The sequence below is a fragment of the Oncorhynchus gorbuscha genome, unplaced genomic scaffold, assembly GCF_021184085.1.
Source record: "Oncorhynchus gorbuscha isolate QuinsamMale2020 ecotype Even-year unplaced genomic scaffold, OgorEven_v1.0 Un_scaffold_9127, whole genome shotgun sequence".
Lineage (NCBI taxonomy): Eukaryota > Metazoa > Chordata > Actinopteri > Salmoniformes > Salmonidae > Oncorhynchus > Oncorhynchus gorbuscha.
In genome coordinates this window covers 1-13,270 of record NW_025752165.1, presented here as the reverse complement: position 1 = coordinate 13,270, position 13,270 = coordinate 1, and the positions used below count along the sequence as shown (strand labels likewise).

The window sequence follows — 13,270 nt, the reverse complement described above, 5'->3', positions numbered from 1 at the left end:
ACTATCTTGGTAATGCCCACCAGGGTGAATGTTCCTTGTTTCATTGTGGGGACTACCTTGTAATGTGGGGGACTACCTTGGTATTGTGGGGACTACCTTTGGTAATGTGGGACTACCTGGGTATTGTGGGACTACCTTTGGTAATGGGACTACCTTGGTAATGTGGGACTAATTGGTAATGTGGGGGACTACCTTGATATTGTGGGGACTACCTTGGTATTGTGGGACTAATTGGTAATGTGGGGACTACCTTGGTATTGTGGGACTACCTTGGTATTGTGGGGTCTACCTTTGGTATTGTGGGGACTACCTGGTAATGTAGGACTACCTTGTAATGTCGGGACTACCTTGGTAATGGGACTACCTTGGTATTGTGGGGACTACCTTGGTAATGTGGGGACTACCTTTGTGGGGACTACCTAGGTAATGTGGGGCATACCTTGGTAATGTGGGGACTACCTTGGTAATGTGGGGACTACCTTGGTAATGTCGGGACTACCTTGGTAATGGGGGACTACCTGGTATTGTGGGACTACCTTGTAATGTGGGGACTACCTTGGTAATGGGGACTACCTTGGTAATGTGGGGACTACCTTGGTAATGTGGGACTACCTTGGTTATGTGGGGACTACCTTGGTAATGTGGGGACTATCTTGGTATTGTGGGGACTACCTTGGTAATGTGGGGACTACCTTGGTTATGTGGGGACTACCTTGGTAATGTGGGGACTACCTTGGTAATGTGGGGACTACCTTGGTAATGTGTGGACTACCTTGGTAATGTGGGGACTACCTTGGTAATGTGTGGACTACCTTGGTATTGTGGGGACTACCTTGGTAATGTAGGGACTACCTTGGTATTGTGGGGAATACCTTGGTAATGTGGGGACTACCTTGGTAATGTGGGGACTACCTTGGTAATGTGGGGCATACCTTGGTAATGTGGGGCATACCCTGGTAATGACCCAGGAGGATGGTAATACACATCACACACACACCACCTGACACCATCTCTTATCTCCTCCCCTCTCTTCTCTCCTCTCCTCTCCTCCCCTCCCGTCTCCTCCTCTCCTCTCCTCTCCTCTCCTCTCCTCTCCTCTCCTCTCCAACTCTCTTCTCTCCCATCTCCTCTCCTCCAACTCTCTTCTCTCCATCTCCTTCCAACCTCTCCCTCCCATCTCCTCCTCTCCTCTCCTCTCCTCTCCTCTCCTCTCCTCTCCTCCCTCTCCCTCTCCCTCTCCTCCTCCTCTCCTCTCCTCTCCTCTCCTCTCCTCTCCTCTCCTCCTCTCCTCTCTCTCCCATCTCCTCTCCTCTCCTCTCCAACTTCTCTCTCTCTCCCATCTCCTCCTCTCCTTCTCCTCTCCCCTCCTCTCCTCTCCTCTCCTCTCCTCTCCCTCTCCTCTCTCTCCCTCTCCTTCCTCTCCTCCTCTCCTCTCCCATCTCTCTCCCTCCTATCCTCTCCAACTTCTCTTCTCTCCCATCTCCTCCTCTCCTCTCCCTCTCCTCCTCCTCTCCCTCCTCTCCTCTCCTCTCCTCTCCTCTCCTCTCCCTCTCCCTCTCCTCCCTCCTCTCCTCTCCCCCTCTCCCTCTTCTCTCCCTCTTCTCTCCTCCTCCCTCTCCTCTCCCATCTCCTCCTCTCCTCTCTCCTCTCCTCTCCCATCTCCTCCTCTCCTCCTCCAGGGGTGTTTAATCCTTAGCTCCTGTCCTTCTTAGCTGCTGTCAGACATCATCGGGTTAACGGAACGTGTCTCTAACTACCAGAGACTCTTTTCCATTTCTCCATTCTGGATGAGCCATCTCCCTTGGTCCTTCTGGCTGGGCGTCCAGCGTCGCTACCTCGGTGTGGTGTGTGTTGTCGTGGCAATGAGCCCGGATCAAACTACCCAAACCACAGAACAAGAAACAGTCCTCAGCCAACTGTCACCGCTGAAGTCCTCGTGTACTGACACACACACACGCACGCCGCACGCACTCCTCTCCTCTCCCTCTCCTCTCCTCTCACCTCTCCCTCTCCTCTCCCTTTCCCACTCTCCCTCTCCTCTCCACTTCTCCACTCCCTCTCCTCTCCTCTCATCTCCTCCTCTCTCCTCTCCTCCAGGGGTGTTTGGGTCATTAGCCGTCCTGTGTTTCTTAGCTGCTGTCAGACATCATCGGTTAACGGAACGTGTCTCTAACTACCAGACACAGACACAGACGCATACACAGACGCACGCACGCACGCACGCACGCACACACACACACACGTTAGTGGGACATTATCTACTAGCCTGCTGTAATCTACAGGACACTGGGTCTATCTACTGTCTATAGAAACTGTAATCTACACTGGGTCTATCTACTGTCTATAGAAACTGTAATCTATACTACACTGGGTCTATCTACTGTCTATAGAAACTGTAATCTACACTGGGTCTATCTACTGTCTATAGAAACTGTAATCTACACTACACTGGGTATATCTCCTGTCTATAGAAACTGTAGTCTACACTGGGTCTATCTACTGTCTATAGAAACTGTAATCTACACTACACTGGGTCTATCTACTGTCTATAGAAACTGTAATCTACACTGGGTCTATCTACTGTCTATAGAAACTGTAATCTACACTGGGTCTATCTACTGTCTATAGAAACTGTAGTCTACACTACACTGGGTCTATCTACTGTCTATAGAAACTGTAATCTACACTACACTGGGTCTATCTACTGTCTATAGAAACTAATCTACACTGGGTCTATCTACTGTCTATAGAAACTGTAATCTACACTACACTGGGTCTATCTACTGTCTATAGAAACTGTAATCTACACTACACTGGGTCTATCTACTGTCTATAGAAACTAATCTACACTGGGTCTATCTACTGTCTATAGAAACTGTAATCTACACTACACTGGGTCTATATACTGTCTATAGAAACTGTAATCTACAATGGGTCTATCTACTGTCTATAGAAACTGTAATCTACACTGGGTCTATCTACTGTCTATAGAAACTGTAATCTACACTGGGTCTATCTACTGTCTATAGAAACTGTAATCTACACTACACTGGGCATATCAACTGTCTATAGAAACTGTAATCTACACTACACTGGGTCTATCTACTGTCTATAGAAACTGTAATCTACACTACACTGGGTCTATCTACTGTCTATAGAAACTGTAATCTACACTGGGTCTATCTACTGTCTATAGAAACTGTAATCTACACTACACTGGGTCTATCTACTGTCTATAGAAACTGTAATCTACACTGGGTCTATCTACTGTCTATAGAAACTGTAATCTACACTGGGTCTATCTACTGTCTATAGAAACTGTAATCTACACTACACTGGGTCTATCTACTGTCTATAGAAACTGTAATCTACACTGGGTCTATCTACTGTCTATAGAAACTGTAATCTACACTGGGTCTATCTACTGTCTATAGAAACTGTAATCTACACTGGGTCTATCTACTGTCTATAGAAACTGTAATCTACACTACACTGGGTCTATCTACTGTCTATAGAAACTGTAATCTACACTGGGTCTATCTACTGTCTATAGAAACTGTAATCTACACTGGGTCTATCTGCTGTCTATAGAAACTGTAATCTACACTGGGTCTATCTACTGTCTATAGAAACTGTAATCTACACTACACTGGGTCTATCTACTGTCTATAGAAACTGTAATCTACACTGGGTATATCTACTGTCTATAGAAACTGTAATCTACACTACACTGGGTCTATCTACTGTCTTTAGAAACTGTAAGCAACACTGGCCCCTGTGAAGATGTGGAGGTAAGAGGTACAAAGTATCTATATCCACAGTAAAACGAGTCCTATATCGACAACCTGAAAGGCCGCTCCACAAGGAAGAATCCACTGCTCCAAAACCGCCATAAAAAAGCCTGACTACGGTTTGCAACTGAACATTGGGACAAAGATCATACTTTTTGGAGAAATGTCCTCTGGTCTGATGAAACAAAAATAGAACTGTTTGGCCATAATGACCATCAAGTTATGTTTGTAGGAGAAAGGGAGGCTTGCAAGCCGAAGATCACCATCCCAACCGTGAAGCATGGGGTGGCAGCATCATGTTGCCAAAAGTCTATATACAGTGAGTGCAAATGAGGTAAGATAAGGAAATAAATAGGCCATGGTGGCGAAGTAATTACAATATAGCAATTAAACACTGGAATGTGCAGAAGATGAATGAGCAATTAGAGATACTGGGGTGCAAAGGAGCAACATAAATAAATAGATAAATACCAGTATGGGGATGAGGTAGGTAGATAGATGGGCTAAGTTCAGGTGCAGTGATCTGTGAGCTGCTCTGACAGCTGGTGCTTAAAGCTAGTGAGGGAGATGTGAGTCTCAGCTTCAGGAGATTTTTGCAATTCGTTCCAGTCATGGGCAGCAGAGAACTGGAAGGAAAGAGGAGTGTATAGGGCTTTGGTGACGAAACGGATGGCACTGTGATAGACTGCACCCAGTTTGTTGAGTAGAGTGTTGGAGGCTATTTTATAGATGACATCACCGAAGTCGAGGATCGGTAGGATGGTCAGTTTTACGAGGGTATGTTTGGCAGCATGAGTGAAGGATGCTTTGTTGCGATATAGGAAGCCGATTCTAGATTTAATTTTCGATTGGATATGCTAATGTGAGTCTGGAAGGAGGAATGGGCCAAAATTCACCCAATTTATTGTGGAAAGCTACCCGAAATGTTTGACCCAAGTTAAACAATTTAAGGGCAATGCTACCAAATACTAATTGAGTGTATGTAAACTTCTGACTCACTGGGAATGTGATGAAGGAAATAAAAGCTGAAATAAATAATTATCTCTAATATTATTCTGTACACTATTGTTCTGTTTAGCTAGATCTGTACCTCTCCAGTCCCTCCAGTCCTAATCATTCTATAATTCTTACATTTCACATTCTTAAAATAAAGTGGTGATCCTAACTGACCTAAGACAGGGGATTTTACTAGGATTAAATGTCAGGAATTGTGAGAAAAAAAAGAGTTTAAATGTATTTGGCTAAGGTGTATGTAAACTTCTGACTTCAAATGCATGTGTACATCTAATATGTGTATATATATATATATATGAAAGTTAAGTTAATAAATAAGAATCCACATTTTTCAGTGGTTTGGTTTCTGTGGAGATTCATTTGGTATTGTTTCGCAAACCCGTCGACAGGTGGCGACAGAGTTCATTTTCTTTTAAAACTGAAAAACAAGCCAGCCGGAGTCGGTTACTGATGACGTTACAGTTTATGCGACAGGTGAAGGTCGGAAGACAAACCCTTCCCAACGTGTTTTATCCATCTACAGTAGTAGTACTCTCTGATCAATCTCATTTCCCATCGAGAGACGGATATAATAAAACCCAGATACGATGCGGTTGTTAAGTGGAGCGGTGTTGCGGGCCGCGATGAGACACCGCTGTCGCTACTTTCTGTGGCACAAAACAACTGGAACGCCAGAAAAGTAAGTTTAATAAAGTCTAGATAACAAGATTAATTCCTAGTCCCTTGACCCAGTTCCATTACACAGAGTTAAAGTCATTGGACGGAGGCGGTTTGGTTAAGATTCCCGACGCTCGGTTTGAACATTAACGCATAAGGACTTCAACTTAAATATCAGCGATAGTTTTCTAAAAAAACACAAAATGTTTAGATTGAAATACAACTATTTTTTTCGAGTTCTAGTTTCCACACCGCCATATCTCCATGTTTACAGCGCTTGTTTCCAGAAAGCAGCAGTAAGACGGAGTCGACCGGCGGTGATTATTATCAATGTAACTCAGAACAGCGGAGCGTAAATCCGCTGCGGACGTTCCGTGCTGACCGGACCGCTCGCTGATTGGTCCATCCACACCAGACGCGATCAGGACACGCAGCTTGAAATATCAACACCAACTCTGAACCGACTATATATTCATTTGGGGACAGGTCAAAAAGAATGACCATTTATGTCCCGGGATATAAACACTAGGTTGTCATTGTACCTGAAATGCTCAAGATTACCGCCACCTACTAGACTGGAGTTGAACTCGCTTATACTGTTCTTAATTATCTTTCCTCAAAGTCATTTAAAAAAGATACCCTACTATTTAACACTACACTCTCAAACAATAATAATAAATACCTACTATTTAAATCTATTTAGTCCTACTTCAGGCCAACAGTCAGAGGATGGGACACCACCACTCAACCCACCCTGTAACTCGTCTGCTGTCTCTCACACCCAAACACCTCTCTGCAGCTGCCAACACAACCTCTATGTCCTGAGTCTTACGTTCCATCCCTGCAGTTGGTAACTATTGTTATAAATGCTGAAGATCCAACTTTACTGAAACATATATCACTTGTTGGTTTATATCTCTGTTCTGGTACAGATCTACTGCACCCCTCCTCTCTGTTCTGGTCCAGATCTATACACCCCTCCTCTCTGTTCTGGTACAGCTAAATCCCTCTGTTCTGGTACAGATCTACAGACTTTACTGAAACATATATCCTATCTCTGTTCTGGTACAGATCTACTACACCCCTCCTCTCTGTTCTGGTCCAGATCTACTACACCCCTCCTCTCTGTTCTGGTACAGATCTACTACACCCCTCCCTCTGTTCTGGATCTACTACCCCCTCCTCTCTGTTCTGGTACAGATCTACTACACCCCTCCCTCTCTGGTCCAGATCTACTACACCCTCCTCTCTGTTCTGGTACAGATCTACTACACCCCTCCTCTCTGTTCTGGTACAGATCTACTACACCCCTCCCTCTGTTCTGGTCCAGATCTACTACACCCCTCCAGGATCCCTCTGTTCTGGTACAGATCTACTACACACCTCCTCCTCCTCTGTTCTGGTACAGATCTACTACACCCCCTCCCTCTGTTCTGGTACAGATCTACTACACCCCTCCTCTCAGGATCCTCTCTGTTCTGGTACAGATCTACTACACCCCTCCTCTCAGTTCTGGTCCAGATCTACTACACCCCTCCTCTCTGTTCTGGACAGATCTACCTCCAGGACTCTGTTCTGGTACAGATCTACTACACCCCTCCTCTCAGGATCCCTCCCTCTGTTCTGGTACAGATCTACTACACCCCTCCTCTCCCTCCTCTGGTCTGGTAGGATCCCCTCCCCTCTGTTCTGGTACAGATCTACTACACCCCTCCTCTCAGGATCCCTCCCTCTGTTCTGGTACAGATCTACTACACCCCCTCCTCTCAGGATCCCTCCCCTGTTCTGGTACAGATCTACTACACCCTCCTCTCAGGATCCTTCTCTCTGTTCTTTCTACTACACCCCTCCTCTCAGGATCCTCCTCTGTTCTGGTAGCTACTACACTCCTCTCCTCTCAGGATCCCTCCCTCTGTTCTGGTACAGACTCTAACCCTAGGATCCCTCCCTCTGTTCTGGTAAGATCTACTCACAGGATCCTCCTCTGTTCTGGTACAGATCTAACTCCCTTCCTCAGGATCCTCTCCCCTGTTCTGGTACAGATCTACTACACCCCTCCCTCTCAGGATCCCTCCCTCTGTTCTGTACAGATCTACTACACCCCTCCTCTCAGGACCCCTCCCTCTGTTCTGGTACAGATCTACTACACCCCTCCTCTCAGGATCCCTCCCTCTGTTCTGGTACAGATCTACTACACCCCTCCTCTCTGTTCTGGTACAGATCTACTACACCCCTCCTCTCAGGATCCCTCCCTCTGTTCTGGTACAGATCTACTACACCCCTCCTCTCAGGATCCCTCTGTTCTGGTACAGTCTAACCCCTCACTCTCAGGATCCCTCCAGCTCTGTTCTGGTACAGATCCACCTCACCTGCCTCCTCTCAGGATCCCTCCCACTGTTCTGGCAGATCTACTGCACCAGTCCTCTCAGGATCCATCTGCTGCTACAGTCTTGGTTGTTGTTGTTGACTGGTCTGTTGACTGGTGGTGTGTTAACTGGTTGTGTGTCCACACAGGTTCTGGTACTCGGCGTTTACGAGCGAGCCACAGCCCTCTACAGTCTTGTTGTTGCTGCTGCTGCTGTGCTAGTAGCTAGCTGGTGTGTTGACTGGTTCTGTTGACTGGTTGTGTTGACTGGTTGTGTTGACTGTGTGTGTCCACACAGGGTCTGGTACTCGGCGTTTACGAGAGCGAGAAGGAGGACGACTCTCTCCATCTAACTGAATCAGCAGCTGGTGTCGACAGAGTTCTGTCTGGTAAACTGACTGAGCTGCTAAAGATGTGAGTCACACACACACCTTCACACACACACCTTCACACACACACCTACACACACCTTCACACACACACCTACACACACACACTTCCTTTTCACCTTCACACACACACCGGCCTACACACACACCTGCCTGCCTGCCTGCACACACCGTCACACACACACGCCTGCCTGCCTGCCTGCCTGCCTGCCTGCCTGCCTGCACCTACCTACACACCGTCACACACACACCATACATTCACACATTACACCGATCTACCTACCTACACCTACACTACCTACCACTACCTACCTACCTACCTTTTCACACACACACACTCACACACACACCTACACATACACACCTTCATACACACACACCACACACACCTTCACATTACGCACACCTACCTACCTACACTACCTACTACCTATTAATTTACCTACATATATATTATATTATTATTATTATTATTATTATTACCTTACCTATTATTATTATTATTATTATTATTATTATTATTATTACACCTCTTACATTAATACCTATTATTATTATTATTATTATTATTATTAATATTACACACACACCTACACATATTATTGGTCCGTATTATTATTATTAATTTTCTCATTATTATTATTATTATTAGACTCACATTATTATTACATTATTATTAGACTTGTTATGATTATTATTATTATTATTAATATACTCTTTTCATATATATATTATTAATTTCATACATTATTAATTAATTTATATTATTATTAATTTTTCATATATAATACTTTTCATATTATTATTATTAATTTGTTACATTAATATTAATTTTTCATATTAATATTCATTATATATTATTATTAATTTGTCTTATTAATTTATATTATTATTATTAATTTATATTATTATTATTAATTTCCATATTATTATATATATTATTATTATATATTAATTTACATTATTATATATTATTATTATTATTATTATTATTATTATTATTTATATTATTATTATTATTATTATTATTAAGCACACCGTCATTATTATTACACCGTATTATTATTATATATATATATTCTTATATTATTACACATTACCTATTATTATTACACACCTATTATTATTAATTTTTCATATTATTATTAATTCTTTCATTATTAGAATTTATATACATTATTATTATTAATTTTTCATATTATTATTACATATTATTACACACATTACACACACACCTTTTTCATATTATTACATTAATTCATATTACACACCTACACCACCTACACACACACACCTTTCACACTCTTCACACACAGACACACACACTCTTCACACACACCTTCACACACACACACGCTCTAACAGACACACACATCCTATCAGTAAGAGTGTGTTTGTGTGTTGACTGGTGTAAAAACCTTCTCCTTGGTAACAGATCAGGACCAGGTCTGAAGAAAGGGAAGAGCAGAATATTCTACGGTCTTCATGAGGTAATATATATATTAACTATATTACCAGAATATTCTACAGTCTTCATGAGGTAATATATATTACCAGAATATTCTACAGTCTTCATGAGGTAATAAATATATTAATTATATTATTAGAATATTCTACGGTCTTCATTAATATTAATATATATTACCAGAATATTCTTACGGTCTTCATGAGGTAATATATATTACCAGAATATTCTACGGTCTTCATGAGGTAATATATATATATTAACTATATTACCAGAATATTCTACGGTCTTCATGAGGTAATATATTTAACTATATTACCAGAATATTCTACAGTCTTCATGAGGTAATATATATTACCAGAATATTCTACGGTCTTCATGAGGTAATATATATATTAACTATATTATGAGAATATTCTACGGTCTTCATGAGGTAATATATATTAACTATATTACCAGAATATTCTACGGTCTTCATGAGGTAATATATTAACAGAATATTCTACAGTCTTCATGAGGTAATATATATATTAACTATATTATTAGAATATTCTATCTTCATGAGGTAATATATATATTAACTATATTACCAGAATATTCTACAGTCTTCATGAGGTAATATATATATATATATTACCAGAATATTCTGGTCTTCATGAGGTAATATATATATTAACTATATTACCAGAATATTCTACAGTCTTCATGAGGTAATATATATATTAACTATATTACTATTCTACGGTCTTCATGAGGTAATATATATTACAGAATATTCTACAGTCTTCATGAGGTAATATATATATTAACTATATTACCAGAATATTCTACAGTCTTCATGAGGTAATATATATATTATTATATTACCAGAATATTCTACAGTCTTCATGAGGTAATATATATATTAACTATATTATTAGAATATTCTACAGTCTTCATGAGGTAATATATATATTAACTATATTACCAGAATATTCTACGGTCTTCATGAGGTAATATATATTACCAGAATATTCTACAGTCTTCATGAGGTAATATATATATAACTATATTACCAGAATATTCTACAGTCTTCATGAGGTAATATATATATATTACTATATTACAGAATATTCTACGAATATTCTACAGTCTTCATGAGGTAATATATATATAACTATATTACCAGAATATTCTACAGTCTTCATGAGGTAATATATACAACTATATTACAGAATATTCTACAGTCTTCATGAGGTAATATATATATTAACTATATTACCAGAATATTCTCACAGTCTTCATGAGGTAATATATATTACAGAATATTCTACGGTCTTCATTAGGTAATATATATTATTAACTATATTACCAGAATATTCTACGGTCTTCATGAGGTAATATATATATATTACCAGAATATTCTACGGTCTTCATGAGGTAATATATATATTAACTATATTACCAGAATATTCTACGGTCTTCATGAGGTAATATATATTACCACTATATTCTACCAGAATATTCTAAATTCATATTAACTATATTACCAGAATATTCTACAGTCTTCATGAGGTAATATATATTATTAGAATTATTCCCAGAATATTCTACGGTCTTCATGAGGTAATATATATATTAACTATATTACCAGAATATTCTACGGTCTTCATGAGGTAATATATATATTACTATATTACCAGAATATTCTATTCTACAGTCTTCATGAGGTAATATATATTAACTATATTACCAGAATATTCTACGTCTTCATGAGGTAATAAATATATTACCAGAATATTCTACGGTCTTCATGAGGTAATATATATTAACTATATTACCAGAATATTCTACAGTCTTCATGAGGTAATATATATATTAACTATATTACCAGAATATTCTACAGTCTTCATGAGGTAATATATATATTAACTATATTACCAGAATATTCTACAGTCTTCATGAGGTAATAAATATATTAACTATATTACCAGAATATTCTACAGTCTTCATGAGGTAATATATATTACCAGAATATTCTACAGTCTTCATGAGGTAATATATATTACCAGAATATTCTACGGTCTTCATGAGGTAATATATATTACCAGAATATTCTACGGTCTTCATGAGGTAATAAATATATTAACTATATTACCAGAATATTCTACAGTCTTCATGAGGTAATATATATTACCAGAATATTCTACAGTCTTCATGAGGTAATATATATTACCAGAATATTCTACAGTCTTCATGAGGTAATATATATATTAACTATATTACCAGAATATTCAGTCTATGAGGTAATATATATTACCAGAATATTCTACAGTCTTCATGAGGTAATAAATATATTAACTATATTACCAGAATATTCTACAGTCTTCATGAGGTAATATATATATTAACTATATTACCAGAATATTCTACGGTCTTCATGAGGTAATATATATATTAACTATATTACCAGAATATTCTACGGTCTTCATGAGGTAATATATATTAACTATATTACCAGAATATTCTACAGTCTTCATGAGGTAATATATATATTAACTATATTACCAGAATATTCTACAGTCTTCATGAGGTAATATATATATTAACTATATTAGCAGAATATTCTACGGTCTTCATGAGGTAATATATAAATTAACTGTAGTGACGCTGTAACAACCGATATTAAACTCGTCATCTCACTGAGCAGCAGGATGAAGCAGATATTATAGATGAGAGCAAGACGATACACGCTTAATAATTACCGTGTGTGTGTGTGTGTGTGTGTGTGTGTGTGTGTGTGTGTGTGTGTGTGTGTGTGTGTGTGTGTGTGTGTGTGTGTGTGTGTGTGTGTGTGTGTGTGTGTGTGTGTGTGTGTGTGTGTGTGCATACAGGACTTCCCATGCATAGCAGTAGTTGGTCTAGGGAGGAACTCTCTGGGTGTGTGTGGAACAGAGTACTGGGACACCTGTAAGGAGAACATCAGGGCTGCTATAGCAGGTGAGTCTCTCCTTTTACGTGTGTGTGTGTGTGTGATGGTACCGTTCTTAGTGATCTATACACAACCTGCTCCACGTTTTATCAGTCAAATATTTAGTATGTTTTCTAAGAGGTAACAAACCAAGATGTGTTGATAGTGTCTGTCTTCACAGCCCAGAGTTTATACTTGGTGTAGAAGCACCTCTTAGTACCAATAAACCTGTGACTCCTATTGAATGTGATTCTACCAACTCTGGGTTTAATAACAGCCAGTCTGTCACCTCTTAGTACCAATAAACCTGTGACTCCTATTGAATATGATTCTACCAACTATGGGTTTAATAACAGCCAGTCTGTCTGGGTTCTCCAGAACCATGTGTTGACCCATATAGAGGTGGATGGGTTTAATAACAGCCAGTCTGTCTGGGTTCTCCAGAACCATGTGTTGACCCATATAGAGGTGGGTTTAATAACAGCCAGTCTGTCTGTCAGGAGGCTGCAGGGTTCTCCAGAACCATGTGTTGACCCATATAGAGGTGGATGGGTTTAATAACAGCCAGTCTGTCTGGGTTCTCCAGAACCATGTGTTGACCCATATAGAGGTGGGTTTAATAACAGCCAGTCTGTCTGG

The 13,270-nt window shown here is 39.9% G+C and overlaps 1 long non-coding RNA gene across 1 annotated transcript; it reads left to right on the top strand.

The window, feature by feature from the left end:
• The first annotated feature begins 5,250 nt into the window (after positions 1-5,250).
• Positions 5,251-13,185, top strand: LOC124030068. The gene is made up of 5 exons (XR_006837896.1): positions 5,251-5,484; positions 8,126-8,241; positions 9,652-9,706; positions 12,555-12,660; positions 13,132-13,185. It is a non-coding gene; the product is annotated as an uncharacterized LOC124030068 (long non-coding RNA).
• Positions 13,186-13,270: the final 85 nt, after the last annotated feature.